This window comes from Gorilla gorilla, chromosome 17 (genome assembly GCF_029281585.2).
Source record: "Gorilla gorilla gorilla isolate KB3781 chromosome 17, NHGRI_mGorGor1-v2.1_pri, whole genome shotgun sequence".
NCBI lineage: Eukaryota > Metazoa > Chordata > Mammalia > Primates > Hominidae > Gorilla > Gorilla gorilla.
In genome coordinates, this window is record NC_073241.2 from 29,918,734 (window position 1) to 29,946,262 (window position 27,529).

General features: G+C 42.0%; 1 long non-coding RNA gene across 1 annotated transcript; it reads left to right on the forward strand.

The window, feature by feature from the left end:
- Positions 1-5,335: 5,335 nt before the first annotated feature.
- LOC134757390 (uncharacterized) lies at positions 5,336-22,509 on the forward strand. The gene is made up of 4 exons (XR_010131277.1): positions 5,336-5,467; positions 8,362-8,470; positions 11,117-11,173; positions 22,434-22,509. It is a non-coding gene; the product is annotated as an uncharacterized lncRNA (long non-coding RNA).
- Positions 22,510-27,529: the final 5,020 nt, after the last annotated feature.

A 27,529-nucleotide genomic window follows, 5' to 3' on the forward strand; every position in this document is an offset into this window, starting at 1 on the left:
GCATTGGATCTGGGCTAGAATCCCACTTTCTTCTAGTTGTAGATCTTCAAGTAAGAGAATTAAGTCAGAAAGTTAACATCAGGCCCCAGTTTCCTCATCTGCAAATGGATTTAAGCATGAAGGTTATCAGGAGAACTAAGTAACACCATAATATAAATCAGCTTTGGATCTGAGAGTGGTACATAGTGGGGGTGCAGTAAATCATTTTGTTTTTCCCCTTTTATTATTATTATTATTTTGAGGCAGAGTCTCTGTTGCCCAGGCTGGAGTGCAGTGGCTCCATCTCTGCTTACTGCAACTTCTGCCTCCGGGGTTCAAGCGATTCTCCTGCCTCAGTCTCCCAAGTAGCTGGGATTACAGACACGTACCACCATGCCCGGCTAATTTTTGTACTTTTAGTAGAGACAGGGTTTCACCATGTTGGCCAGGCTAGTCTGGAATTCCTGACCTAATGTGATCCTCCTGCCTCTGCCTCCCAAAGTGCTGGCTTCCCACCGAGCCTGGCCTGTTTTTCCCCTTCTTATCCCTCCTCTTCTCCTCCCTGTTCTTCTTATTTTATTTATTTTATTTTTTGAGACTGTCGGCCAGGCTGGAGTGCAGTGGCACTAACACTGCTCACTGCAGCCTCAACCCCTTGGGCTCAAATTATCTTCCCATCTCAGCCTCCTGAGTAGCTGGGATTAAAGGCGCATGCCACCAAGCCCGCCAAATTTTTATTTTATTTTATTTCATTTCATTTCATTTCATTTCATTTCATTTCATTTCATTTTATTTAAGACAGTTTCACTCTTTTTGCCCAGGCTGGAGTGCAATGGCATGATCTTGGCTCACTGTAACCTCCGCCTCCTGGGTTCAAGTGATCTCCTGCCTCAGACTCTTGAGTAGCTGGGATTACAGGTGCCTGCCACCATTCCTGGCTAATTTTGTAATAATTTTTGTATTTTGTAGAGACAGGGTTTCGCCATGTTGTCCAGGCTGGTCTCGAACTCTTGGACTCAAGCAATCTGCCGGCCTTGGCCTCCCAAGGTGCTTGGATTACAAGCATGAGCCAGCCACTGTGCTCAGCCCTCTTCTTACTATTATTATTATTACTGTTATGGTTGTAGAAGTAACCTGAAATAGAGATACATTTAAATATCTGAGTGATTTCAGCAAAGGAGAGAGCCCCTGTGTTACTATTTTAGGAGTGCTCTTGATTGTGTGAACCCACTTACTAACCGAGCCCGGCCATTTTGCTCGGATTATTCAGAGCTCTCAGGACCATTCAGAATGAAATTCAAAATCTTTACCATGGCCAGAAAGATCCGTGCAATCAAGATGCACCATCCCTATCCTAATTTCCTGGCTTGTCTCCATGCCAGCCACAATGCCATGCTGGCCTCCTTGCTGTTCTTTGAAACACTGGGTGCACTTTGCTTCAAGGACTTCGCTTGCCTGTCCCTGAACCTGGAATGCTCTTCCCCTAGAACTCCTTGTGGCTGCCACTGTCACCCCCTTCAGATCTTTATTTAGATGTGTCTATGATGAAGCCTTTCAGGGCCAATCTGTTTAACATTTCCCTCACCACCCCTCCACTCTGTAGCCCCTTTGCCCCTTGTATTTCTCTCCATAGTACTTATTATAATATCTAACACACTATAATATCAAATGTTAACTCCATGAGGATAGGCATTTTGATCTATTTGGTTCCCTGCGGCATCTCCAGCACATAGAACAATGCCTGGTGTACATAGTGGGTGCTTATTAGGTACATGTCACATGAAAGAGGAAAAAAAACGAGTGTATTAAAGAATCCAGGAGCCGGGTGAGGTGTGTCATGCCAGTAATCCTAGCACTTTGGGAGGCTGAGGCGGGTGCATCACCTGAGTTCGAGCCCAGCCTGGCCAACATAGTGAAACCCCGTCTCTACTAAAAATACAAAAATTCAGCTGGGTGTGGTGGCAGGTGCCTGTAATCCTAGCTACTAGGGAGGCTGAGGCAGGAGAATTGCTTGAACTGGGGAGGCAGATGTCGCAGTGAGCCAAGATTGCGCCATTGCACTCCAGCCTGGGCAACAAGAGTGAAAAACTGTCTCAAAAAAAAAAAAAAAAAAAAGAATCTAGGGAGGCCAGGAGCAGTGGCTCACACCTGTAATCAATCTCAGCACTTTGGGAGGCGGGCAGATCACTTGAGGTCAGGAGTTGGAGACCAAAATGGTGAAACCCCATCTCTACTAAAAATTCAAATATCAGCCAGGTGTGCTGGTGCACGCCTGTAATCTCAGCTACTCAGGAGGCTCAGGCAGGAGAATCACTTGAACCCCAGAGGTTGCAGTGAGCTGAGATCACGCCACTGCACTCCAGCCTGGGCGACAGAGTGAGACATTGTCTCAAACAAACAAACAAACAAACAAAAACCCAAGGAGCACAGAACAGCTACATATTGGAACAGCTAAATATTGGAGCACCTACTGTGTGTTGACCGTTCCACAGCATGGAGGAAACTGGTCTTCCCTTGGAAGAGCCTCCCCACTATTCAGGTGGTAAGAGAAATAACATACCCAGGGCTGGGCATAATGCAGACAGTGTTATAAAGGAGGCATTGAACAAAGGAGAGAGTAACTGAAGGAGGTGGCATTTTGAGTGACCTTGGGGCCGATTAGGGTGGTTACAGGTTGATGTTTATATATATGGCATATACGTTGGGGGATTGGGTGGCGGGGAGGGGGGCAGGCATTCAGAATAGAGCAAAGAGAGGAGTAAGTATAGAATGGTGTATCAAATGTTTATCCAAAAGCAGGATATGGAACTAGTAAACATTTTATTCACAGTGTGTATTTTTTTTTGAGAGGAAGTCTTGCTCTGTTGCCCAGTGGCACGATCTCGGCTCACTGAAACCTCTGCCTGCTGGGTTCAAGTGATTCTCCTGCCTCAGCCTCCCAAGTAGCTGGGATTACAGGCGCACGCCACTACGCGCGGCTAATTTTTGTATTTTTAGTAGAGACGGGGTTTCGCCATGTTGGCCAGGCTGGTCTCAAACGCCTGACCTCAGGTGATCAGACCACCTCTGCCTCCCAAAGTACTGAGATTACAGGTATGAGCCACTGCATCTGGCCTGTTGTCTATATTCTATTTTTTTTTTTTTTTCTGAGATGGAGTCTTGCTCTGTCACCCAGGCTAGAGTGCAGTGGCACGATCTTGGCTCACTGCAACCTCTGCCTCTAGGGTTCAAGCGATTCTCCTGCCTCAGTCCCCTCAGTAGCTGGGATTACAGGCGCCTGCCACAGCGCCCAGCTGATTTTTTTGTATTTTTAGAGGAGACGGGGTTTCACCATGTTGGCCAGGCTGGTCTTGAACTCCTGACCTCGTGATCCACCGCGCCCAACCTGTTGTCTATACTCTAAAATTTGGATAATTTGGATATGGTATAGTTTATGTGGCAATTTTCTTTTGGAGAACATGTAGGTTGTTTCTAGCTTTTCGCTATTGGAAACAGTGCTGCATCCTTGTGTATGCTTTCTGCATGAGTGATATTTCTCTAGGATACATACTGTAATTATATGCTTGTCTATTTTTTTGTGTTTTAATTTATTTAATGTCTGTGCTTCCTGTTAAAATACAAGCTCCATGAGGGGAGGAATCCAATTTGTTTTGTGCCGCACTCTTTAATTACTATCTAGCCAAGTGCTTGGGAGAAAGGAGAGGTCAATAAATATATACTGAGTGAATCAGGCTGAAAGATTGGCTGGGGCCATGGTGTGGTTTTGTATCCTAAGAGAGGGAGCCTGACTTATTTTGGAAAAGTAAAATTTTTTTTGGAGAATTTCACACAAAGCAGTAGCAGGATGGTTATTGGTGGAATTTAGGAAAACGTCTTCTGGACTAGAAAGAAGGCAGGTACAGGAGGTGCGATTATGAGATTATTACACAGGCCAGAAGGAAACAAAGAAACATGGGTGGTGAGAATAGAAAGGAACGGGTACATACATTTCAGAGAGATTAGAAGGATAGGATTTGTGAGATTTACTAAGTAGCTATAAGGGGTGAAGTAAAGAAAGCATAGAAGGAAAGTTGATTTCTAGCGTAGAACATTTTAATTTTACAAACATTTATTCTCTCTCCCAGCTCCATGGAAGAAGTACTCACTAATTGCTGTTGGTATATTAATTTGTATTACATTTTCTTCCCCACTTTCTCTTTTTTTTTTGAGACAGGGTCTGTGGCCCAGGCTGGAGTGCAGTGATGCCATCTTGGCTCACTGCAGCCTTGACCTCCTCGGGATCAAGAGATCCTTCCACCTCAGCCTCCTGAGTAGCTGGGACCATGGGTGCCAGCCACCATGCCCAGCTAATTTTTTTTTTTTTTTTTGAGACGGAGTCTCACTCTGTCCCCCAGGCTGGAGTGCAGTGGTGTAATCTCGGCTCACTGCAGCCTCCGCTCCCTGATTCATGCCATTCTCCTGCCTCAACCTCCCAAGTAGCTAGGACTACAGGCACCTGCCACCACGCCCGGCTAATTTTTTTTTGTATTTTTAGTAGAGACAAGGTTTCACTGTGTTAGCCAGGATGGTCTGGAACTCCTGACATCGTGATCCGCCCGCCTCGGCCTCCAAAGTGCTGGGATTACAGGCGTGAGCCACCGTGCCCAGCCCTATGCCTAGCTAATTTTTATATTTTTCTTAGAGACAGGGTTTCGCCGTATTGCCCAGGCTGGTCTTGAACTCTCGGGTTTAGGTGAGCGCCTTGGCCCCCGAAAGTGCTGGGATTATAAGCATGAGCCACTGTGCCTGGTTTCCCTTTCAAAAGAGATTTTGGGTGTTTCGTGTCACTGTATCCACGCCGCGTGCGGTCTCTTGTGCGTGGCTTCTTTTCCTGAGCACGCACAGCTGCCTTCTAACCCGCGAGCAATGGCTTTAAGGTTTTTGTTTGTAATTCGGGGGTGACCCAGGGGTTCGGGCCGCGGGCCCCTCCCCTCGCCCAGGCACACCTTGCAGAGGAGGGGGCGGCGGGGACAGGACCCGGGTCTGTGCCTGCGCACACCCTCGCGGGCCAACCCCACCCCCCCGCCGGGTACCTGTCACGGCTACTGCCGCGGCGCGCGCCCGCCAGGTTAAGCCGGATGGCGGGAGGAGGGGTGCGGGACACGGGGTGCGGGGAGGGTGGCACGGCGCGCGCGTGCGCAGGAGTCGCCGAGCAAGAACTGGTAGTGCGCGCGCTCGCCGCTCGCTCGCGTCCCGGAGGCGGAGTCTGCGGCGGCGGGCGGAGCGGGGGCGCGCCTATGCTAGTCACGTGGGCGCTGGGGCGGGGCCGGGGCGGGGCCGGGCGGCCGTTCAAGGCAGGGGGCGGGGCGCCTCCGAGCGGTGGGGCCAAGGGAGGGCGCAACAGCTGCTACCTCAACACTTTCTGACCCAACGGTCACCCAGCGCCGGACTCGCTGCGCCCCGGCGGCTCTAGGGACCCCTGGCGCCTACACTTAGCTCCGCGCCCGAGGTGAGCCCAGGCCCTAAATCCTCCGGGCGGGGGTAGGGGTGAGGGACGCTCCTTTTTTGTTAGGGCGGGGGTCTTGGAGGCGCGAAGGCACTAGGCGCCTCGGCGGATGGCTGCACCCCTCGCCCGCTGCTCCCCGTGTCTTTTTGGGGGCCGGGTGCGGGCGCGGAATCCGAGAGGTGTCCGCACAAAAGGCCGAGAAAAACTCCGAGACGCCTACCTCCCTCCCTCCGCCCTCCCCGCCACCTCCTCTCCGCGCCCGCTCCTCCTCATTCAAACCCGGCCCGCCTGTGTGGTGTCAGCTCAGTCCTGGCCGCCGCCGCATGAGGAAATGGCCGAGGAGCCGGAGCCGCAGGTAAAGGGGGCGCGCCCCCCGCCCGCGCCAGCCGGGGCGCCCGCCCGGTCCTGCGGAGGCTCCCGCGCCGCCCCCGAGGCGCCCGGCTCTCGTTGTCTTGTCCCCTCCCCAGGCTGACCTCAGTTCCCCGTGTCAGCTTTCTAGCCGCTCCTCTAGGGCGCGGCCTCCCCAGCCGGCTCCTGCACTTCCGCCCACGGGAAGGTGCGGGCGATCCCGGGCTGCATCCGCTCTTGGCCGTCACACTCACACTGCACGATTTAGAAGGGCTTGGGGTGCGGGGTTCCCTGAATCTCCGCTGGGAGCGGGGGTCCGGGGGTCTGCGGTGGTGGGCGGTGGGGGTCTGTTCCGAAAAGTTGGGTCGCCCCGCGGGGCGGGTCTCCCAATTTGCCCAGTTGGCCCTTGGGGCGCGGGCGGAGGGGGGCCGTCGGCGTAGGGTCCCCAGCGATACCCCGGGAAGGGCCGGGGCAAGTTGGAAATGGTCAAAACAATGCGTCTGGACTGGCAGCATTGCTTCTTATTGTAGTTTTAATCTGCATTTCTCTAATAGCTAGTGATGATGACCAGTTTTTCATTTGCTTATTTGCCAGTTGCAAATCTCTATTAGTGAAGTATCTGTTCACATATTTTGCCCATTTTTTAAAAGTTGGGTTGTTTTCTTATAATTGAAGTTTATTTTTTCTTATACTCAAAATTTTAATTCACACATAATAAATTGTACATATTTATGAGGTACAATGTGATGTTTCAGTACATTTTACATTGCATAATGATCAAATCATGGTAATTAGCATATCCATTGCCTTAAACATTTACCATGTCTTTGATGTAAGAATATTCAAAATCCTCTCTTCTAGCGAGAATATGAGTGTATTTTAAATGTACATCTATTTGTTTTCTCACAATCCTATAAAATGATAGCTTGAGTCAATGAGTTATCCCCCCAAGTCCTATCAACCTTGTCTATTTTAGTGAAATTTAATATTGTCTAGAAAACACTAAGCAAACATAGTTATTCAGAGAGCATAACTGAGCCCTCTGGTTATTCTCTGTAACCCACAAAGGAAGCTGAACACTTGATGTAAACTTCTTTATCAGAGTAAATAATAAGAATCCTCTCCATTACATACAAAAGAAAAAATAACTGGAGAGATAGTCTCTGCTCTGAGGTTATTATCCTGTGGTCTTTGGTTTCGGTACATTCTCCCCCACCCCATGCCCTTCTCCCTCATCTTTAATGAGTATCTGTATGTATGGCAGAACAGTATTTTTTTTTATTATACTTTAAGTTTTAGGGTACATGTGCACAATGTGCAGGTTAGTTACATATGTACACATGTGACATGCTGGTGCGCTGCACCCACTAACTCCTCATCTAGCATTAGGTATATCTCCCAATGCTATCCCTCCCCCCTCCCCCCACCCCACAACAGTCCCCAGAGTGTGATGTTCCCCTTCCTGGGTCCATGTGTTCTCATTGTTCAGTTCCCACCTATGAGTGAGAATATGCAGTGTTTGGTTTTTTGTTCTTGCGATAGTTTACTGAGAATGATTTCCAATTTCATCCATGTCCCTACAAAGGACATGAACTCATCATTTTTTATGGCTGCATAGTATTCCATGGTGTATATGTGCCACATTTTCTTAATCCAGTCTATCATTGTTGGACATTTGGGTTGGTTCCAAGTCTTTGCTATTGTGAATAGTGCCGCAGTAAACATACGTGTGCATGTGTCTGTATAGCAGCATGATTTATAGTCCTTTGGGTATATACCCAGTAATGGGATGGCTGGGTCAAATGGTATTTCTAGTTCTAGATCTCTGAGGAATCGCCACACTGACTTCCACCGTGGTTGAACTAGTTTACAGTCCCACCAACAGTGTAAAAGTGTTCCTATTTCTCCACATCCTCTCCAGCACCTGTTGTTTCCTGACTTTTTAATGATTGCCATTCTCAAAGAACAGTATGTTTTTAAGTGTCTGCAGTCTTGGGCCAAGCTCGTTCTATTCCCCACTCTACAAGAATCACAAGAGCGCTAGGATTCTGTTTGGGGTTGCTGTGGACACAGAGTTCTTATTACAGAACTGACTTATTCTCAATAGGAGGTAAAGACCTAGAGGTGAGGTCTCTAAGCAAGGGAGTCCCATCCCATCCTCTGCCCTCTCTGTTGGCTGTTGTCCTCTCATCTTCATCAGGAGAATTAAAATCATGTAAAGTTTTGGCGGGGGGACTAGATGGTGGTCTCTGCGGCCCATAGACAGGAAAGTTTGCTTATACCCAGCGGGGGGGGGGACCACTAATTGACATTCCTTTCCCCTCCCAGGGACCTTACAGAGTCCCCTTACCCTCACGGTACTGGGGGACAACCCGTGGGTGTAAGGCCAAATAGCAATAACCTTGTTACTTGCCAGGAATTGGGTCAAGATTTGATTTAACAAGCTTGGTTTTGGGAACTAAAAAATGAAAAAAGGAAAAGCCATAATCTTGAAAGGCAACAAGAGAGAAAACTGCTAACAGGATCTTGATTAAATTTCTCCCTCTTAGAGAATGTTGGACCGACGACACAAGACCTCAAACTTGTGTTATTCTAGCAGCTGAACACACCCCAGGCTCTTCTGACCGGCAGTGGCTCTGGAAGCAGTCTGGTCTATAGGTAAGCATGTCCAGGGCTTACAGGGAGAAGCTCCCAGAAATCCAGCTCTGCCTTGGGTTGCCCCGGTTCACGTCCAAAGATGTGCTTGGGCCACATCTCTGGAGCAAAAGGTGGTAGACTGAGAGCTTTGATATTTCTACTCCTACGGCAGTTGAGCTGGTATAACTCCAAAGGTATGGAATTTGCTGTTGTCTGTGACCCAGCAAATAAAAATAGGAAAATAATTCGATAGAAAAATAATAGAAATAGAAAAAATTTAAAAAACAAACCAAGCCTCATTCTATGACATTTTAGGCAGTGTGATAATATGCATATACTGGTCACTTTAATCTTTCCTACAGGGGCAGCTGGTTGCCCTAATGTTGGATGCTCTGTTCAAGGATGGTGAGCTAGTGTTCAGCTCAGGAAGCCACTCCACAGAGATGGCCACCAAAAGGGCTTCAGTGGTCCCATCTCAATTAACACCTGAAACACTGTTAATAATTACAGTAAAGGTCACAAATGGGTTTTTATTAGTGAAATTGATGGCTTACAAAGCAGCATGATAGATGTTACAATTATATGACATTTTAAGATCTGTTAATCAACTAACGTGTTTTGGAGACAGCCCATCCTTGCATAAACAGGATAAAGGTGTATGAGGGTGGCCTGTAGTGTATATTTAGAGACGACACCCAAGGCTTGATCCTCATATGGTCCTATCTCCAGGAAGGTTTAGGAAGATTTTGGCCTCTGAAACATTAGAAATCTGTTGAGAATGAAGCTTTCATGCTTGGAGCACCTAAAGTGCGGAAAGCTTACAGAAGCTTGTGTACTGAGTCTGCTTGCTACTGAATGTTTTGTTAAATGAATATCTGTATGTGTGGCAGATTTGGTCGGAGACCTACTTTTCATTATAACCTGGTAGCATGATTATAAAGATGTAGCTAACCTTCAGCTAACTCAAACTTCTGTGGTTGCTCCTATCTACCAAAAAGCATTTAAGAATTCTGCATGACCACTTCAGTTTAGGACAGTTTGCAATTCTCACCTTCCTTAGAGGGCAATTTAGCTAGTTACTTATTCATGTCCCATGAGGGAAGTCATTCTGTGCCCCAAAGCAGCTTATCAAAGTATTATTTCAGACTTCATGCAGTACTCTCCCTGAAAGGAATTCAGGTAACATCTATGGATGTCTCGTGCCCTTTTTGGAGATTAGTTTCCCAAGGAACTTGCTTAGCAATCCTGGCTTGTCACCTGAATCTGGAGTAATTTGAGTGTCTTCCAGTTCTCTTGCTCAGTAGAGGATGTCTGAAAAATCCAGTAATCATTTAATAAGGCTGCTTATGTCAGAAACTCAAATTCTTACCTTTTTGGTGTTTTGAACATTTTCCCCTGTTATGATTTATTAGTGTATTCTGCATAGACAATCCAATTATTCATCCTGCTGAAAAGTAGCGGATGCCTATAGATGCCTTTCTTTTTGTAAAAGGTATTGTTTTTCCTGAGACCTGGATGAATTTCCAGGAGCCATTCAAGGACATGAGAACACCCACTTAGAACTTGAAAGGTTCACCTCATGGCCCTCAGACCAGGCTAATGAGATGCGATAATTTGAACTCTGGCACTCCTTTCCTCACAGGCTGAAAGACTAGCACAATATTAGTGTCTATCTGTGCTTAAAGGCTGGAGCTATTGATCAGAGTCCAAAATTAGTTTGTGTAGGGGAACTTTTCTTAAAGACATAAAAAGATACCATTTAATATATTGTTTCCAAAATGTGTTTCTCACACATTTCCACTGTGAGAAAGAGGTTCTGTGGTCAAATAGGTTAAGAAACCTCAGCACACTCTTAGAGAATCCCAGTTGTTATCAGCAGCAAAAAAATGTATGTGATCAGTTTCTTAAACTTATTTAAATGTTTGAAAAGTTAGAAAATTGTGGCAAAGAGCATTAATTCTTGAGTCTTGCGAGTGTATTACCTTGATGAGAATGTTTGTGTATTTGAAACTAAAAATGTGTATCAGTTTATATTGCCACATACTGATTTTTATGGCATAATATATGGTGTAGAGAGCAGGTTGTCTAAAAACCAATATTGGCAAAATGCTGAATATTCAGCATGGTTTTATGAAGTTGACAGATGTGGAGTGTATTTTGCATGTGTCTTAACTTACAGATGAGGAAATGAAGTAGCAGAGAGATTAAATTAGCCAAGCCAGGGGTTTCGGTGCTAGGAAGTCTTGATATTGTAAAACATAGCCATATAACTTTAAGAAAATGAATCCAGACAAAAAGAAAACAAAATCATTGTAAACACATAGTCCACTTTAAATTCACAAAATGTTTTAAACATAATTAAGGCTATGCTTGACTTATCTACTTGTTTATTTCCTACCAAGGATGACCGGGAACTAGCCATTGATATAGAAACATTCATTATTCTTACATTTTCTTTCTTTTTTCTGTGTCCTCTCTCTCTCTCTCACACACACACACACAGTCTCAGAAGTACTAGTGCTGTATCCTGAAATTGTTTCTTTAGTTCTTGTCAAAATTCCTCCGATTTTATTTTTTGTGTCCTGAAATACTGTTGACATTAACATCCTCATTGCCTTCCAAAATATCTGACTTTATTTTTTGTATGTGCTTTTTACTCTTTGGTAGAGTTATGGATTCACTACCAGATTCTACTGTATGCTCTGACAACTATGACCACAATGGGTGAGTTGACTGATCTAAGTGGTGAAAAACACTGGGAGCACCAATGGCAATAACAGCTTTCTATCAGAGACTTTAAGCATCTTTGGTAACATTGTTTTTGAACCAGAGTGGAAAAAATAAGATCAGGTCAGAAGAGGGATGCTTGGTACTCAAAGATTGTTTGTGACTCTAAGTAATTAGCAAACAAAACCTTAGGAAACTATCAGAATGCCTGTGTATGAGACTCTCTCAAGAGTGATGCAAGAGAGTAGAGAATCCTACTTGGAGAAAGAAGGTGGTAGCATTGGACAGGCAGCAGAGGAGCCCTCAGCATAAAGAAAGGAGCTAAGAGACCCTGTATCTGTCCCTCACCCTTCAGAGCTGGTGCCCCAAACTCAAAGCCATCATCACATTGGATGGAGCCCCTGCCTCAGGTTTAGTCACTTGATCCTATTTGAGGAGAAGCAAAGATATCTGTGACTCATGAAGAGCATGAAGGTGGTGGAGGGACTTGATAATTAGGAAATCAAAATGGGCAAGAATAATGTGTGACTACAAATGGGACATGAATTTGAAGGAAATTTAAGTTAAATTTGCTGCCACACATGATGATCAGGTTCAGTAATAAAGAATTGTATTTAAATCTTGATTCATTAAACTTTTTTGAGAGTCCTAAACAATTTTTATTACCAACACATAGAGACTTGTTTCTAGAGAAAAATCAAGTACCAGGTGCCAAATAACAGATTTACATGAGAATTTTTAAGGACAACACATTGTAATTTGTAGCGCAATCATAGCCAATTTGAACCAAAAAAAAAAAAAAGTCGTGTATGCATTTATGTTGTTTCTTACTATTTACCTTTCAATCCTTTGAACTGACTCCAATGAATTGACATCAGAAATCTGTGCTGGAGTCAACAATGAAAGGTGATGTCATAATATATATTGGAGATGGGAGGAATTCAGGTTTGTGAAATTCAGTCTCAGAATTATTCATGGGAAAATAGTTTCCTGGACACTGATTCTAAAATTCTTTCTAAAAAGTTGGGTCTTAAGTAAGCTAAGTCATATTTATCATATCTTTTAGATTCAAGGAATTTTGTTGTTCAAATAAATTGGTCATATCACCGCTCCATGTGGCAAATCTCTAATAGATTTTTGCATTTGATGTTTGAAGTAAAATGCAGCAACCTTACATAGAGCTTTATAATAAGCTTCATGTGTTCAAATATAATTGGTACTTTTATAACCGATGCTGTTTGTTATACTCAGAAAGTTATTTCTTATCGTAAGATTACCAATATAGTCACCAAAATATTTTTTTATATTTTGAATTAATTTTCCACATTTAAATAAAACAAGCGCTGCTGCTGTTGTTACTATTCCCTTTTAACATCTCCCCAAATTAGTGTTTTATTCTGTACACTTTATGAGATGGCAGCTTAACAATACCCTTAATATGGCCCAAGGATTCTACAAAAGGAAATGCTGGTGTGTTTGTCAAAAGTGTTTTCTGGCTGGGCATGGTGGCTCAAGCCTGTAATCCCAGCACTTTGGGAGGCTGAGGCAGGTGGACCACGAGGTCAGGAGTTCAAGAACAGCCTGGCCAATATGGTAGAACCGCGTCTCTACTAAAAATACAAAAATTAGCTGGGCATGGTGGTGCATGCCTGTAGTCCCAGCTACTCAGGAGGCTGAGGCAGAAGGATCACTTGAATCCGGGAAGCAGAGGTTGCAGTGAGCTGAGACAGCACCGCTGAACTGCAGCCTCGATGACAGAGCAAAACTCTGTCTCAAAAAAAAAAAAGTGTTTCCTGTGCAGATTATCTATTCACCACTTGCAGATTTGAAGTTTACTAAGCATGTGTGATATCTGAAAGTTCATTTGAAGAATAAGTTTCAATGCCAAAAATGTTTAAAAGTGGGATATAGGAAGATGATGCAAAGATCGAATATCCAAACATTTCCATTTTCACCAGGAGGACTTAATAGAATGTCTAACAGCTACTTTTAGATATTTTTGAAATGTGAGAGGGGTGAGTTAACATAAAGTAGACTGTGAGATTAAAATGTCTGTTCACTCTAAAATCTCAGCATTCACTTTCTTATTGTCAAGTTATTCATCAGACTCTTTTCAGAGACAACCTAAATGCAAGCTCTTAGAATATTACAACATCTTTTATATGAGATGACAGGAAATAATTTCATGGCCTTTTAAAGGATAGATGAGGGATTTGAATACCACTTTCAGATTAAGTAACTCCTCTATTGAATATTACACTGTTTTATGGTTCATATCTCTATTGTAGTTGAGAGGTATTGCCAGATTTAATCGCTGACAAGTAAATATTATTCAGTTTATAATTAATATCCACGTTGGGGGGACATACTTTAGTCTATGTTAAAACTATCTTCAATGTTCAGTATCCTGTTCCACATAAAACTTTCATGCCCTAGTTTTAGCATTCATTGATTTTTATGTGAATCAGTTGTAACTGTGATCATTACAAAATGGTGATTTCTTTTTAAAAAAAGTAGTTTTTCTGTGTTTAATAAGTATCATTCTATTATAAGGAGAGCTATTCCTACCCCTATTTGTTCACTATTACTATGAACTTATAAATTCTTACATTATTTCAATGAATTACAATCCTTTCTGTCATTATTTATTTTGATCTTTAAATGGTCCCATATTTGGCCAGTGGGACTCCCTAAAAGCTAGCCCCTGTGTCCTTTTGACTTGACATGTTCCCATCACTTTTTGAGCATTTCCCCAGCCCTGGAATCAGCCATTTACCCAAAGAACCTCATGCCCTTTAGAAACCAATCAATATTTTGCATTTGGTATGCTGATTGCCATTGGCTCATTGCTACTTGTAGGCCTTTTTAATATATAGATGAGAGTACAGTTATACATATTGACATATACAGATATATGCACATATGCAACAATTTTAATGTTTAATACACAGTATATACATTTATATGTGTTCTGTAAACTACGTATTATTGTTTTGCCTATATGTTTTTAAATTTACTTAAATGGTATTAAGTTGTATCTCATTTTGTTAGTTTTCTGCTTAGTAACATAAGATTATTCTTCTTGTGCATACCTTTTGTTGTTGCTTTTAACTGGTATGAAAAATTGCACAGCATGCATGCATCCCCTAGTGAGGAACACATATATTGCTTCCTACCATTTGCCTTCACAAAGAGTGCCGCTAAATGATTATCCTTATGCCAGACCCCTATAGACCTGTTTGAGTATTTCTGTAGGAATATGAAACAGGACTTGATGGGCCATGGGATTGCATATTTTGAATTTTACTGAATACTGCCTATTGCTCTCACAATGGTTATACCAGTCTGCATCTCATGAACAGTGCATGATGGTTCCTACACATACACATTCACAACAACACTTGACATTATCAAACTTTCTAATTTATATAATCAATCTAATAGGTCATAACATATTGCATTATGTTTTACTTTGAATTTATGTGATAACTTATGAATTTGAGCATCATTTTATGTTCTTATAGCATTTGGGATTTCTTCTGTAATGGTCCATTCATGAACTTAGCCCGTTTTTCCACTAGTGTTCCTATCTTTGTCTTGTTAATTTACGTGTGCTGTTTTTGAATATTTTATATTTTAGAATAAGTTAATCAAATTTCTTTTAAAATTATGTTTAATTTTCAAAGTGATTATGTTACATTTGTAAACAATATAGCAATGATTCACTCTTTTTAGTAACATTAAAAACATGGTGCTATTGTTTGGAGGTTTGTACCCCCAAACTGCATGTTGAAATTTGATCCCCAATGTCGGAGGTGGGGCCTAATGGAAGGTGTTTGGAAGATGAATAGATTAATTCCCTCCCTTGGAGTGAGGGTGAGTGAGTACTCACTCTATTAGTTCTTGCAAGAGCTGGTGGTTTAAAAAGAGACCAGCGGCTTCCCGCACCTTGATTCCCATCTTGCCATTTGATCTCTGCACGTGTCAGTTCCCCTTCATCTTCCACCATAAATGGGAGCAGCCTCAGAAGCAGATGTTGGCATCAGGCTTCTTGTGCAGCACACAACTGTGAGCCAAATAAACCTCTTTTCTTTATAAATTACCCAGCCTCAGGTATCCCTTATTAAACAGACTCAGATGCATGGAATCCCATTCAAAAGTTTGGACTATCGCTTTATGTATTCAAATCATCCTTCATGTCAGTTTGAGACATTGAAGTTATGTTCTCTAATCCGTCATCTGCCTGTTAGCTTTGGCATTGTTGTTCTTCATTCTCTTCATGACAGAACTTTTTGCCTTATTATTTTACTTTTGAAGTTTGAAATTTTCCCACTTTCAGTCTACAAAGGTAATTTCTAATCCTCATAGTTTTAATTTACACATTTAATGCTTTAATCTACTTAGAGTCTACCCTTCAATATGGTGTTAGGTAGGGATTTGGTTTCATTTTTCTCCCAATGGTAGGCTGATTTTCCAAATACCATCTATGAAACAATTCATCCTTTTTGCTTGTTTATGTAATCATCGTCAGTGACATATATCTACATAGGTTTATCTCTGAGCTCAATATTTTGCTCCATTGATACTTATGGCATCCCTACACCTTTTTTTTATTAGCATGATTAGTTAAGTTATTAATGGAGCCTTTATATGTTGACATAGATTTTGTAGTAAGTATGTCAATATTCTAAAAAATTTTGAAAAATACCTATGTGGGCCCTGTGGTGTTTGGGAGAGGGAAGGGCTTTAAATACTAGGTTGATTTCTTTGTTACTTGAGTATTCTATTTCTATATAAATATATTTTCTTGCACTAATGTTAGTGTTTTATATTCGTCTAGGAATTTTTCCATTCCATCTAAGTTTTCACATTTATTAGCATATAATTGAATAATCTTATTTTAAAAAATTTTAGTTGTGTTCTAGTTATGCTCCCTTCTTGTACATTTTATTTGGATATTCACTCTGTTTGTTCTTGATTATTATTGCCACAGGTCTATTGTAGTAATCTTTTCAAAGAGACACACTTTTGTTTTGTTAATCTTCTCCACGGTTTTTTCTTCTCCAGTTCAGTGACTTATGCTTACCTCCTTATGTTTTGCTTCCTTATTACTCCATAGACTTTGCCTTGTGCTCCTTTTCCAACCTCTCTACTTAAATGTGTACTCTTTGCTTTTAACCATCTTGACTTCTTATTAATGCTTATATATTGGTAAATTTTCTTCTAAATATTGCTTCATTGTATCCTACAAACTTTGTCATGTTATTATCAATCAGTTCTTAGTATTTAAAATATTTCATGATTTCCCTTTTAACATAAGAGGCATTCAGTAATGTGTAATTTAGTTTCAAATGTGGGTTTTTTTTAAAAAGCGAATCATATTACAATATATTCAGAGAACAGCAATATGATATTGATCCTGTGGACTTTATCCTGTGGAAGCTTTCTTTATGGTACAGAGAGCTATGATGTTGGTCTGTCCTTGTGCCCTCATAGGTCTTTTGCTGTTTCTAGAAGGTGTTAGAATTTTCTCTTTGTCTCCATTAGATACTTAAAGCTGATATGTTTCTTCTTTCTTGAATTTTGGGAAATTTATCATCATAAATTTTCACATTTTATTTTGCATTTTTAGTTTTCATTTCTTCTTAGATTTTCATATTCTAGATGTTAGATAGCTGTTTTTATCCTCCATAACGTTCTTCTTTAGTATGTTCTCTTTATTCTTTTCTACTATTTTCTGGGTAAGTTTCTCAATCTAATCTTCTAACTCTAAATTAATTAGCTTTTCACATGTATCCAAACTACTATTTATCCCTCAACAAGTTATATTTTTTTGAACGTCATACTTTTACAGTTAAGGCTTTCTCTTTTATTTTTTCTTACGACTCCGATTCTCATTTCATGTTTCAACATCTTCCTTTGTGTCCTCTTATCCTTAAGAATATTTGTCATGCTTACTTTAAAATCTTGGTCAGTGTGTTCCAGTAGTTTTGCTACAGTCGGTATGCTGTTGTTCAGCTTGTTGTATTTCTTTTTCAGTAGTTGTATTCCTCAGATATCTAATCATGTTGGTTTGTGAACTCAGATTTTTTGTGGCTGTTGGCTACTCTGGTCATTTGTATTGGGGAAGGACTGAAGGACAATCTCAGTCTGCTGCTGTTCTTGCAACATAATTATTAATAGCACCCACTTTTTCCTTTCAAAAGTGTCCTGGTTTGGGCAGGAATTATATAGTCAGTCTCACTGAAATCTAGGACGTAAGCTGTGTCATTGTCAGTAAGTTTAAAATGAAGAGAAGTGATGTGCCCCAGGGTAGAGAGTCTCAGGAACCATGAAACACTGACCAGGCAACTCCTCTGGGTTGTGAAAAGGAAAAACTTTAGACAAGGTAAATTTAAGAGTTTAATAGTGCAAAAATGATTCTTGAGTTGGGAAGCTTTTAGAACGAGAACAAGTTCTGAGAACTGCAAGCTGGCAACGTGGCCAGACAGCATTATGGACAGAAAATGGAAGTGAGGTCCAGAAACAGCTTTGTTGTTTACAACTGGTTACAGCTGGATGTTTTGTCTTATTTGAATCAGTCAGCCACCCGCAATTGACTGAAGCTCAGCTGCTGCAATTGACTGAGACACAGCTATCTGTTACAAGTGTATATTCTATTCATAATTATGCTGTTAGTTTACACACTAGGTTAGCTTGCAGTTTGTTGCATAAGGACTCAAGTACAGAGGCAACCACAGGGAAAATTTTGTTTAATTAAACAACTATATCACCTTGAAGCTCCTGAACAAAGCAGCATTGGAGGAGACAATCTCTCTGGTTTGTAACCTGGGCTTTGGAGATGGAGGCAGGTGGAGGAGTGAAGGCCCAAGGATGGCTCTTCAGCCCTTCCCTGTTTTCATCAGCCAGCCTAATGCTCTCCTAATTTTACTGTAACTACTCCTGGGTAGTTGCTGTTGTTGTCTATGGAGACAGGCAGGGATGGTCACTATTGTTTCCAAATGGCTAAATTGCATGTGTTTTGTTTTGTTTTGTGTTTTTAGAACAGCTAGTTTATTAGTTGTAGGGTTATTGTAGCTAATTTGAATAAAAATTAAGCCTACAAATTCACATGGTATTTGATTATGTACAATTTAGTTTAATTCTTTAGCTCTGACCCAAATGAAGTGATATCACTAACCCATGATGGAGTCCTCAGTGAAAGTGAAACGATATCACTAGCCTATAATGGAGCCATCAGTGAAAGGTGTTATGTGTGTGTACGTTCATAAAGATACACACAAATGTTAACTATAGAGTTTCTTGGACACTGTTTCTAAAGTACTGGTAGTTTCAGCTTCTGTATGTAACATCCTTTTCTTTTTTGGGTCTAGTTGGATACAAGATAAGTAGATCACAAGAAGTCTACTTCTTCTTCCTAGCTGAATTGACTAGTAGCTAAAACTTTTAGAAAACTGTTGGATTGCCTGTGTATGAGATTCTACCAGGTTAGGCTATATTAGTTTCTAGGGCTGCTTTAACAAAGTATCACAAACCAAGTGGCTTAAACAAAAATTAATGATCTCATAGTCCTAGGGACTAGAAATCTGAAATTGAGGTTGTCAGTAGGGTTGGCTTTTTATGAAGGCTATAAGGAAGAATCTGTTTGATACCTCTTTGCTAGCTTTTTCTGGTTGCTGGCAATCTTTGGCATTCCTTGGCAGGTAGACTCTTGTCTAGAGTAACTGCAGCTATTTGACCAAAAGTGTAAGTCCAAATTGTGTTTGTATCTGAGTAATATGCTTTTATAATTCCCCAGCCCACAGCCAATTGAGTCGATGGTAGTAACCTATGATAGAGCCACCCATGAAATGTGAATGAGAAACAAAGATTTATATACAAGTAAGTGTATATATACATATATACACATAACATACACGCATGCATACACATACACACACAGAAACATAAAACAATGAAAGAGAAAGAGAAGTTGATATTTGTAAAATTCACTGTCAGGCATACCCTTGGAAATACAGAGTATCTTTGACAGTATCTCTAAATCTTCTCACTGTAGGATCTATAGATAACCTTCTATTTTTTTTTCAGACCAAATTGGATAAAAGAGGATGAAGTCATGAAAGGGATGCTTCTTCCTCTTAGTATATTTGTCACTCTAAGTTAGTAGTATCCAATCCCTTAGGAACCTCTGAGGTTTTCCATTTATGAGACTCTCCTACTACTAGAGTGGGCCAAAGGGAGAGAGAATCCTATATGGAGCAATGGGGAGGTAACAGGTGGCAGGGAGGAGTGAAGCACTCAGCAAAAAGAACAGAGTTCATGAGACCGTAATGGGTTCCTCACCTTCTAGAGTTCTACCACCATGTGAGGCTGGTGCTCCAAACCCAAACCCACAATCATTTTGTAGGGAGTTCCTGACTCAGGCCTACAGCTACATGGTCATATCTTCTGGGCAGGAAAGACAGCCATGATGGGTGAAAGTAAAGAAGTGACAGAAGGACTTAGGAATCAAGAATTTAGATGGGGTAAGAGGCATGTTTCCTTACAGACTGCAGTTACATTAGAAATAAATGCCACTGGCCAGGCATGGTGGCTCATATCTGTAATCCCAGCACTTTGGGAGGCCAAGACAGCTAGATCACTGGAGGCCAGGAATTTGAGACAAGCCTGACCAACATGGCAAAACCCTGTCTCTACTAAAAATACAAAAATTAGCCAGGTGTGGTGGTGCATGCCTGTAATCCCATCGACTCAGGAGGCTGAGGAAGGAGAATTGCTTGAACCTGGGAGGCAGAGGTTGCAGTGAGCCAAGATGGCACCACTGCACTCCAGCCTCAGTGAGAGTGAGACTCCACCTAAAAAAAAGGATACACCTAGTTCGAATTAGTGATATACACATGAATATTTAAATGTCAACCAGATAGTACATCGTAGAGTAACTGTAGCTGTTTGATTCAAAAAGTAAGTTTAGAATTACATGTGTGTCCAACTATCTACTTTTATATTCCTTTAGCCTGCATACAGAATTGACATCAATGACCTATGATAGAACCACCAATGAAATGTGAATTATAAAATATATATACACAAATATTTAAAGAAATATATATGTAGATATACATACTTCTGTCTATCTAGACACACAGGGAGAGAGAGAAAGGGAGAGAAAGAGAAAAGAGAGAGAGAATCGACAGAGAGAAAGACGAAGATTATGTGCTTACACTCAGGATCATCTATGGCCATACAGAATGTCTTTTACACTGTTTATAAACCTCCTCACTATAGGCCCTGCGGGCCCCTTATCCAACTTTTTGATTAAATTGGATAAAAAAGGAACAGGGCAAAAAAGGGAAACTTCTTGTTATTGTCTTGTCACCCTTAGTAGCAGGCACATACTTAGGAAAGTCAGATTTTCTGTGTATGAGACATACTAGAGTGGACCAAGGGAAGAAAATCCTATGCAGAGCAACAAGCGAGTAACAGTGGACAGGGAGCAGTGGAGCCCTTAGGGAAAAAAACAGAGCTAATGGCCCTGGCAGGGTTCCTCACACCCAGAGCTCTACCACCATGTGAGGCTAACACTGCAAGCCCACACCCATCATCACATTGTATGGGGCAGTTTCTTGACCCTGTGTGAGAGCAGAGAAGACACCTATAATGGCAAAAATAAGGCACTCATGAAGGGATTTTAGTGTCAGGAAATGAGATGGGGTCAAGGAGATTTGTATATAGAAACTGCAGCTGAATTTGAAATAAAGTAAACCACCAAATTCTTAGTTTGTGCTGTATTCAATTGTAAAGAACTAAACATCGCTTGTGAGTAATTCAAACCAGAAAGTGAAGTCCAGGATGTCATATTGGTGTTGGACGATACATATATATATTTAAATTCTGTAGCACTGCCAAGTCTAAATTCAAATCAGTACCCTGGAGTGGAGCTGTCAGTGAACTGTGAGACAGAAATAATATAGAGGCTGGGCGCGGTGGCTCACGCCTGTAATCCCAGCACTTTGGGAGGCCGAGGTGGGTGGATCACGAGGTCAGGAGATCGAGACCATCCTGGCTAACACAGTGAAACCCCATCTCTACTAAAAATACAAAAAATTAGCTGGGTGTGGTGGCGGGTGCCTGTAGTCCCAGCTACTCAGGAGGCTGAGGCAGGAGAATGGCATGAACCTGGGAGGCGGAGCTTGCAGTGAGCCAAGATCCTGCCACTGCACTCCAGCCTGGGCAACAGAGGGAGACTCCCCCTCAAAAAAAGAAAAAAAAGAAAAAGAAAAAGAAATAAATCAATATAGATATAACGATGTATGAACAAGGGAGGAAACGATTATATACCATTTATATATACCTATATGCATTCATATTAAATCAAGGCATGCACCCACAGGTACTGCAGAGAAATATAAAGGTTGAGATTAGGGAAGTTCCCATTCAAGGGCATTAATGGAAAAACAAAAAACTTTTGACACATGTGTCTGCGTGATCTCACTGTGGGATATGAAGGTGACTTTATGTCTTGAATGAATTTAGATAAAAGATGGCCACATAAAAAGAAGAATGATTTTTCTTACTAGTCTGTTTGATACTCTTGAGTAAAAATAAAAAATAATTTTCAGACTGCCTGTATGTGAGACCTTACTATAATGGCTGAGGACAGCAGAGAATCCTCTTTGGAAACAGGAAAGCACAGCAGGGATGGAGAGTAGTGAAGACCTCAGGAGAAGAGAAAAAAGCTAACAACCCTAGAAATGTTTTCGACCCTGCAGAACTCTGCCACAATACAGGGTGGTACTCAAAACCCCAAATACCATCATATTGGATTGTGTCCTTGACTCAGACCTGCAGTTACTTTACCGTACTTGTGGACCAAGAGAGACAATCAAGTGAAGAAGTAATGGAGGGCTTTCGAGGCAGCACATTTAGTGGAATAAGAGGGCTGACTACCTCCACGCAAAAGTTTAGTTTGAAATAACTGCCACCACAAAGGCTGTCACGCATTGGGACTGAGGTCATAATAAAGAGGTTTATTTAAATCTGAAAGCATTACTATTTTCCCCAGCCTAAGATGTTGGTTGCCATCATATAAATCCTCCTTTTTAATAAAAAAATGACATTTTAGAACCAAATAGTGCTATACACATGAATAGTCAGAACTTAACTGGTTTATGTGCAGAGTAATGAAAGTTAGTTTTACCAGAAAAGTAAATTTTGAATTGTGTCTCCTGTCTGACTGTATTCTTTTGTCATCCTCTAGTCCACCCACAAATGAATTATCAGGAGTGAACCCAGAGGCACGTATAAATGAAAGGTGAGTTATGCATATGTGTGTCTTTATTTATCGAATTATAACTGAGCATAGAAGTATTCACACACACAGGCACATAAACAAATATATCCATCCATCCATCCATGCATCCATCCATGCACACTTCTCTCAAACACATCCACTAACAAATCCATGCATACAGTGGAAACATACAACAAGGAGACAGACGGCCGGACATTTGTGGAGTTTATTCTGGGAAGCCTGCGTGGCCATAGAGAGTGGTTTTTAACAGGATTTCCAATTCTTCTCCTCGTAGCCTTTGTAGGTAACATTGCTTCCTTTTCTAACGGAGTGTTATAAAAAGGAGCAGGTCATAGGAGAGCTGCTGCTTCGTATGTTAGTGTATTTGTCACTGTTAGTTCCTAGTAAGCAGCTTCTTAAAGGACTCAGATTTCCTGAGTTTGAGAGCCCACCAGATTGACAGAAAGGAGGAGAAAATCCTGTTTGCAACACGGAGGAGATAGCAGCTGACAAGGAGCAGTGAAGCCCTGGGCAGAAAAGAACAGAGCTAATGGAACATGGACTTGTCCCTCACACTCCAGAGCTCTGTCAACATATGAGGTTGGTGCTAAAACACAAACACAAGCACACCACCTCATTGGATGCAGCCCTTCCTTAGGCCCACAGCTACTTGCCTGTGTCCCATGGACAGGAAAGACTAGCATGATGGGTGAAAGGAAAGACGTGATGGAGAGATCCAGGAAGTGGGCCATAGATGGGATTAGGAGGAGGAATGCCTACACAGTGGAGTTGAATTTAAAAGAAATTCACCCACAAAAGGCTGTCTGTCGTGCATTGGCCAGCTCCAGTGGTAGAGTTTTGGTGAACTCTTGAGTAGTGAGTCTTAGATAGATGTGCTGCAATCATATAAAGTATGATGTGTAGGGTAAATGGCATGGTAGATTCCAAAGAACCAAATACACACATGACTTCTGTAAGGGTAAGGCAATTTACAGGTTGAAAAGTAGTTGGAAGGTCGGGTGCGGTGGCTCAGGCCTGTAGTCCTAGCACTTTGGGAGGCCAGGGCGGGTGGATAACGAGATCAGTAGTTCAAGGCCAGCCTGGCCAACATGGTGAAACCCCATCTCTACTAAAAATACAAAATTAGCCGGGTGTGGTGGCGGGCACCTGTAGTCCCTGCTACTCGGGAGGCTGAGGCAGGAGAATTGCTTGAACCCGGGAGGCAGATGTTGCAGTGAGCCGAGATCATGCCACTGCACTCCAGCTTGGGTGACTGAGTGAGACTCTGTCTCAAAAAAACCAAAAACAACAACAAAAAAGAAAAACAAAAAACCAAAACAAAAGCAGTTGGAATTATTTTGAACTGAAAACCTTAAGTCTAGGAAGTTACATGTTGTCTTAGTATGTACATGTTAACTTCTTTGGCATGGCCCTGTGTGTGAATTGAGAGTACCTTCTAGTAGGCTGGCCAATGCACCATGTGATATCAAGGAATACAGTTATACATGTATCTATGCATATACAAACACATACATACATGCATTCATACACACAAGAGAGACTGAGTAGGGCTATTGAGTGTGACAGGCATCCATGGGAACAAGGAGTTCCCTTGAAACTATTTCTAGAGTCCTCTCAGAATGAGCTTTGTATGCAATATTGTTTTGTTTTTTGGATGGAGGTAGGAAAATGGGGAGGAACTCATAGAGGGAGACTTTTTATGTTAGTGTTTGTCACATTACCTTTCTGTGAGAATGAGACTTTCCTAGTAGCATGAACCAAGGGAGAAGCGAATCCTGCTTGCAGGGAGAAGGAGATAGGAGTGGACAAAGATCAGAGAAATCCCAGCCAAAACAAAGAACAGAGCTAATAACCCTGGAATTATTTCACCCCCTCCAGAGCTCTACCGTTAAGCGAGGCTGACTGCCTTTGCCCAGACCCACTCTCACATGGGATGGAGCCCTTGCTTGAGGCCTCCAGCTACTTGGCCGCAACTCTTGGGCAGCAAAGAAAACTAGGATGGGTGAAAAGTGAGGAGGTGATTGGAGGTGATAGAGAATGAGGAACTCAAATGGGATTATAAGAAGGGAGACTCAGGAACTAAATTTGAACTAGAATTAAATGCTCTCCAAAAATGCTGTTACACCTTGAGGTGTAGATACCCTTACTTAATCTGCATGCATCGCTATGGTCACAGCCTAAAATGCTCACTGTTGGCATATGAAACCTCATTTCTAATAAAAAGACAAATGCCATCCCAGGTCAATTTAGTGATATACATACATGCGAATAATAAAAGTGTAACTGGGGAATGACACATAGACTAACTGTAGCTATTTGTTGCAAAACATTAGAATTACGCATTGTGTCTGACTCTGACCATATTTGTCCTTTAGTCCCGATCCGACTGACCTGGTGGGAGTCATCATTGGCTCAGCCCCAATGACAGGTGAGTTATAAAAGATGTACACATGACCAGGTGCAATGGTTCACACCTGTAATCTGAGCACTTTGGGAGGCTGAAGCAGGCAGATACCCTGAGGTCGGGTGTTTGAGACCAGGCTGGCAAACATCGTGAAACCCTGTCTCTACTAAAACTACAAGAACTAGCCAGGTGTGGTGGCAGGTGCCTCTAATCCCAGCTACTCAGGAGGCTGAGGCAGGAGAATCGATTGAACCTGGGGAAGTGGAGTTTGCAGTGAGCTGAGAACATGCCGCTGCATTCCACCCTGGGCAGCAGGAGCGAAACTGTTGCAAAAAAGAAAAAAAGAAAAAAAAAAAGATGTACACACACACACAAAACAGTGACAGAGAAAGAGACCGAGATTAGTGGGATTAACTCTCAGATGTGTTCATGATAATACAGTGTTTCTTTCACACAGGTTCTTTATCATCTCACTGTATCATGTATAGATAACTTCCACATTTTTACATTGTTTAGAAAAAAAGAAACTGACTATAGATAGAGGCTTCCATCTGTTACTGTCTTGTCACCCTTAGTAAGTAGCGGGCAAATGCTTTGGAAAAGCAGATTTTTTGTGTACCAGACATACCAGAGTAGGCCCAGGGAAGAGAGAATCCTGTTTGGAGTGAGGAGGAGGTAGGAGTACTTGGGGAACTGTGAAGCCTTCAGCAGAAAGCAACAGAGGTATGAGCCTTAGAGGTGTTCTCCACCCTCCAGAACCCTGCCACCACAGAGGCTGGTGCTCCAAACCTTAAATCACCATCCTATTGGATTGTGCCCCTGTGTCAGACCTCTAGTTACCTGACCCTTTTTGTGGGACATGAGAAACCACCATGCTGGGTGAACATAAGGAGCTAATGGAGGGCCTTTTAAGCAGGACAGTGAATGGAATAAGAGGGCTGACTACCTACAAATTGGAGTTGAGTTTGAAATAACTGCCACCACAAAGCTGTCACACATTGGGACTGAGGTCATAATAAAGAGGTTTACTTAAATCGGGAAGCATTACTATTTTCCCCCGCCTAAGATTTTGGTTGTCGCCATATAAATCCTCATTTCTAATAAAGAGGAAAAGACATTCCAGGTTCCAGTAGTGCTATACACATGAATAGTCAGAAATTAATTGGTTTCTGTCTAGAGTAATAAAAGGTAATTTTTCCAAAATATAAATTCAGAATTATGTCTCCTCTCTGACTGTTTTCTCTTATCATCCACTAGTCCACAGACAAGTGAATTTAAAGGAGCAATCAAGGAGGCACCTGCGAAAGAAAGGTGAGTAATAAATAGTTAAAGTCACCTGTCAGCATAAGTGTGCATAGAACTATACACACACAGGCACATGAGCAAGTATACCCCATCCATCCATCCATCCATCCATCCATTCATCCATCCATCCACACGTCTCTTCAACACACTTACACAAACTAATCCATGCACATGATGGAAACATAGACCAAAGAGAAAGGAGACTGGTGGACATTTGTGGAATTTACTCTCAGGAGCCTGCATGGCCATAGAGATTTTTTTTTTTTTAACAGAGTTTCCAATTCGTCTCATTGTAGCATTTGTTAGTAACTTTGCATCCTTCTTTGGTGGAGTTCTATAAAAAGGAGCAGGTCATAGGAGATTTGCTTCTCCCTGTGATGTATTTGCCACCCTTAGTTCCTACTAAGCAGTTTTTTTATGGGACTCAGATTTCTGACAGGAATTCATTGGTTTCTGTCTAGAGTAATAAAAGCTAATTTTCCAAAAAAGTAAATTTAGAATTGCATCTCCTATCTGACTGTATTCTTTTATCATCCTCTAGCCCACACACAAGTGAATTTAAAGGAGCAGCCCTGGTGTCACCTATCAGTGAAAGGTGAGTTATAAATACATGAAGACACACGTATGCATAAGAGTGCATAGAGCTATACACACACCAAGCACATACACAAATATATCCATCCATCTTCATCCATACACACTTTTGTCAACACATTTACACAAACAAACCCATGCAAAAAATGGAAACACAAAACACGGAGACAGATGGACATTTGTGGAATTTACTCTCAGGAGCCTGCATGGCCATACAGAGTGTTTTTTAACAGGGTTTCCAATTCTTCTCATTGTAGCATTTGTAGATAACTTTGCACCTTTTTTTGATGGAGTTGTATAAGGAGGTCAGTTCGTAGGAGAGCTGCTTCTTCCTGTTAGTGTCTTTGTCACCCTCAATTTCTGCTAGGCAATTTTTTAAGGGATTCAGGTTTCCTGAGTTTGAGACCCTACCACAGTGTTCCAAGAAAGGAGAGAATCCTATTTGCAACATGGAGGAGATAGCAGCCAATAAGGAGTAGTGAAGCCCTGGGAAAAAAAGAACGGAGCTAATGGAACGTGGACTTGTCCCACACACTCGAGAGCTCTGTCCACATGTGAGGTTGGTGCCTAGACCCAACCCAAACCCACCACCTCATTGGATGCCGCTTTCCTCAGGTGTGCGGGTACTTCACTGTGTCTTATGGGCAGGAGAGACTAGCATGATCAGTGAAAGGAAGGAGGTGGTGGAGGGTTTTCCCAATCATGTGAAAACCTCTCCTGGAAATAAATCATAAAGTTG